We start from the raw sequence: 5,554 nt of genomic DNA, 5'->3' as shown, positions 1-5,554 counted from the left end.
ATAAGTAAATTATAAAAATAAATTTTGATGAAACATATATAAAATACTTTAAAATTGTTTATGAATATAATATATTATATATGTATAATAATAAAATTTATGTATATAACTTGTTGGTTCGGTTCGGTTATTTCTTCAATTTTTTTTCGAACAAAACCATAACCAAACCAGATACTATCGGTTCTTAACAATCTAAAACCAAACCAAACCATGAACACCCCTACCTTCTACTTTACAACTAGTCTAAACGAATGAGTCAAGGATATATGTATGATAATGAAATTTTTATCTTTCCTTCTATAAATATTGAGACCGCTTTCTTAAAATTTTGCGTACGTCACTGATCACCTACAAGTCATACCTGACTCCAACTCACCTTTCAAGTAATCTGAACCACTCAAAGGTCCAACATACATACATCACATTAAAACAGGTAAACCTAGTTCACTCGTGGAACCACAAATACACATGCCCAATTCTTTTAAGGAACACACGTACAAACTGTTAATGTATCGACACGGTATCTGAGCAAACAAGAGTTAGTATTCATGTCAATCATAGTATCCGAGACAACCATTAGTATTTATGTACCGACATGGTATTCGAGCCAAATAATCACAGACAATCATGCACAATCATAATCACAATGAACAATAACACTTGAAAACACAAGTAAAGTAAATAGGTTCATTGCATGAGATTATCAATATTCAATGCACAAGTGACACTATAAAGCAGAAGACATGCATACAGACATAAATTGAAAAACATACATTCATTATCTACCTCGAATCAAGCCTTGAAAACTTTAAAGAACTCGAGTTTTCCCTTTTTGGAGTGCTTTGGTTTCTTCTTGGTCTAAAATAATAAACAAACACAACAATCAATCACAAATGATCTAACAATACCCAGAATAAACCAATTCCTAACCCTAAGCCAATTCATGATCATTCCACCCAAATATAGGGCTTTTTTCACTATTAAATCAAGTCAAAACTCTCCGACAAGTAATATCCTAAATTCTAAGGTTTAAGAATCAAATTACAAGATAGGGGAGTACTGGACTTACATTTACTGATGAATTTGGTGGAATATCAAGTAGGAGCTGCTCTAAGTCGCCCCTCTCAAACCCAAGAAGAATTATGCATAAAATAGGAGACACTACAAGAAAATACACTTAAAGCTACATAATACATTATAGTTAAATATGAAATTTTTCATAGCGAAATACTATTACAGTAAAAAAAAATCGTAGAATTCGTAGCAAATGTAGCGTGACTAAGAGTTAGCTATAAACTTTACATGATCCGTGACTAAGAATTTATACTTATTGCTAAAAATAAATATTTTATAGTTGCAATGAAAACAGATTTCAGCCACAAAAATATACTTATAGCAAATTATTTTATTATTGTGCCACGACAAATAAAATTGATAACTATCCTTATATATAAGCCACAAGGTGTTGTACTGTAGCAAAATATTTAATTTATTTTCCACAAAATTCCAGGTTTTGGGTTTTTCGGCATAAAATCCCAATTTACCCTGCTATAGTGGTCCAACCCGCTATAGTGCATGTACACTCCCACTATAGCGTTATGATGCCTTCCATAGCAGATTGTACGAACTTCAAAGTCTCGAAAATCTCATTTTGTGACAATATACCTTCTTTTCTTGACGTCTCGAACTATCCCCTTCACGTCAAGTTCGATTTCAAGAGCTTTACTCACCGAAATTTGACTCTGAAAATCCCTATGAGTTCCTTAATGTCTTGGCTACTAGAAAATATACCCTAAGCCTAAACATTTAACCTCACCCATTCCCGGATGACCCTAGACCTCACCTCACTCAGATTCTGTCTGAGACTAGCCTAGCCTAGAATTTTTAAGTTACTACCTGAAAATATTTCTGACCCGATTATTTTTTTACTATTGGCCTAGTCATAACGACCGAGATGAGTCGTTACACTGAAAAGGAAATGAAGACTTTTAGAACTTGTCGTTTAAAATAAGAGATAGATATTTATGTGATTATAAATCATTTCATTAAGCGTAAAACATACATTATAAAGTTAAATTATTACTTAATATAGAAATGTGTCATTATTTTTTGGACTAGCTAAAAAAGAAAGTAACTCATTTAAACTGGGATAGAGGGAATAACATTTTTTGCTATGTATAAAATTGAATAAGCCAAATACGATAGTTTTAGCAAATTAGAATTTTCTATAATTTGAATATATATACGTTATGAGATAATTTATACATTATTTAATACATAATAGAAAGTAAAATAATGATCTATGAATAATTATACTTTACATAATTATATTCTATATAACTAATTTCTACATTATTAATATAAACATAATTTTAGCTAGCAACCAGATGACCCTAAGGAGTTGGAACTCTGGAAAAAAAATGTACTAACAAATAAGAGATATTAACATGTGCCCATGAGGCCATTTAGTCCAAATTCACCTATCCTTAATTTGACTTAGCCCGCATTTGGCCGTGTTATTTGGAATTTGTGTTATGTTTGCTTCTTTCGTCTTTATGTTAGTTTCGAATGTAGTTTGTTAATTTTACTTAAAATGTTTTTATGTTTAGTTAAATATTGTTAGTTTGATCTCTTTTTTTTTGATACATTAAATCACCAATTATATTTTCTTCAATTTAATATATGAAGTTTGGACAGGCTTCATAAATTTTTGGGAAAATTATATATAATAGCAAACTATTAATTCAAATTAAATGCTATAAACATAGTTTAATTTAATTGTACGCCATAGTAAACTGTTGCTATTTTGCCTCTCTCTTGGTGAATCTCGCTTGCCACTCTTGTTCTCGCTGGCAATCTCCCTGGTCTCTCTCGCTTTTATTATAAAAACACAAATGTATAAAATACGTTTGTGTTTAAAGCGAGAGAAAATTGTATATATACAAATATTTTCGTTGCCTTCTCTCTCCTCTCCCAGATCTCGCTCGCCACTCTCACTCGCCTCTCTCACTTTATACAAACACAAATGTATACATTGCGTTTGTGTTTATATAAAGTGAGAGAAAATTGTATATACAAATACAAATGCATATATTTTCGTCCTATACACTTATAAAATACACATATGATCTTCCCCTGCCTAGTTTTCTTTTGTCTTTCTCTCTTTCTCGCTTTTTATAAACACAAATTATACAATTGATCTTTTCTATATGTATACCGAAACAGAAACATATTATACAACTGTTTTCTTTTGTATATGTATAGCGAAATATACATATTTATGTTTGCTATGGAGCGCAATTATGCAAACTATAGCTATAGCATAAAAATATGATTTTTATGTTTGATATATGTGAAAGTTGCTCTAAATTTTTTGGGTACATCAGGGTACGAGCATATACACTGAGGTGGACATTCGAGTTACAAATTCCGCAAAACTCATTACTTTAGCTCAAACATTGTATTTATATATAATAAATANTATATATATATATATATATTGAGAGAGAGGGGTGGGGGTGGGGGGGTTGTATTTGTGTCACAAAATAGTGATGTATAAATGTCTCCACATGAAACAATACATGAATTCGGTTTGTTTGTGTATGTATATTCGACAAGGACAAGGTGGGGTTCAAAACCCATTGGGTTTACATTTGTATGTCTGCCCTCCTAATGGCAAAGGGGCCCTAAACACTTTGAATTCTAAATTTCTTTTTTCATGGGCTCCAATATTTTTATAACAACAATCCTTTATAACATTTCACTATAATAAAGCATATTTTTTTTATGAAGTTGATCTTTCATATTATGTTATATTATATTATATGTTCTTTATAATAATATTTCGCTATACCAGTCAAAAATTATCGGAACAAACAACACTTCTTTTGAATTTTATTTTAAGTGTAGGTTTTGGAAACATTGAATTTGATTTTTATTGTGGTCAAGTTTTTCTATTTGTGTTTGGGTGTATTTGGAAAACAATTCTTATTTTATGAGAGCCAAAAACATAGATTTCATTGCCTAAGGTTGGTTGCAAGTTTTCAGCATCAAATTAAAGTCCAAAGATTTTAATGATCTTTGTTTCTATTTCCATCAATTCTGTCTCAACTTCTGCTGATTTTATTTTTTTCAAATTAATGGATAGCACCGTTTTTATATTTTGTTTACATTTGTGGCTCCAGTTGTTCACTTCTTTTGTTTTTGTTCATCTTTTATTTATTTTTTTGTGTTTTTTTATTACGAGTAGTTATAGCTATTTCTTTTTAATTTGTTTATCATACATTTCTTTTAATTAAGTCCATTTTCAAAAAAATGTTACTTTCCTTTTTTAGCAACTCTTACATTTAAACTTTTCACATGACATATTTAAGATCATAAGATTAAAGAGCATTTTAGTATCTTCTATTTAATCCGTTACTAAAAAACCTCTAGCTAATTGAATTTCTTATAATCTATTGCTTATTTATAGTTAAATAAAATTAGCATAAGATTTTGATTATTTATCTATAAATTTTGCTTGTCGCTAATTCTATATTTTGTGCAATAGTAATAATCGTCTTTTAACTGTTCCTCCAAATGGAAAATGATATTGGAGACTCCAATATTTTCACTTTTCATATGTAATCTTAAACTACAAATCACACATACATTCTAGCAAAAAATGAACAAGATAAACTAAGGTGTAATCCACACCTTTTGCAAGGAAATTCTTGCAAGTTGTTCGAAAATAAAGATGATTTTTGGAAGTATAAATAATCCTAAATATTTAGTGGAATTTTTCTGAATTTTGTAGAGTAATGCCTTTAGTATTTATTGAATCTCGAAATGTGTAGATGTTCTACAGAATTAGATATTCGTAGTAAATTATAGAATAGTCTAAATTCTTGTTCGATAGTTAGAAGATATCGTTATCTAGATTGTTCTTGTAGATGTATCTAGAATAGTATCTAGATCAATCCTTACACAAGTATAAATAAGGATGACCTTGTACATTTGTAATCAACCCAAATTGAAAGTAATTTAAGAGTCTTTTTCCATAACAAAGTATAAATTTACGTGACCCATTTTTTTTGCCAAATGTCTTCTTAGTCAACTCTTTTAAGCATTAAATTGAAGGGTTCTGGCGAGGCCCCATACTGTCGAATGTAGCTCTTATCTCTTATTTGTAGTTGGGGAAATCATAATTTATTTATTTTTTACCATTCTTCATTAAATTGAAAGAAAAACAAAGTCATTGTTACATGCATCAAATTCACTTTTAGTTAATTACATTAACTATACATAGTATGCGAAAAATTGATTACTGTAAAATCTTTTATAGAAGAATATATATCATGTGTGTAATTTGTTGGTCTTGCAGATTATGCTAAAGAGTTTAAAACTTTAAATTATATAAATAATCAGTATAAAGATTTTTTAATACTATCAATCACTTTAAGAATATTAATCTATAAATAAATTTCTTAAACTATGAAATTTTTAATGTTAGAAAAAATAAGACAAATTACTTACTATATGATAAACAAATAATCTACATTGACAATATAAATAT

Source organism: Solanum tuberosum, unplaced genomic scaffold (genome assembly GCF_000226075.1).
Source record: "Solanum tuberosum cultivar DM 1-3 516 R44 unplaced genomic scaffold, SolTub_3.0 scf00553, whole genome shotgun sequence".
Classification (NCBI taxonomy): domain Eukaryota; kingdom Viridiplantae; phylum Streptophyta; class Magnoliopsida; order Solanales; family Solanaceae; genus Solanum; species Solanum tuberosum.
Note: the sequence above shows the minus strand (reverse complement) of the source record.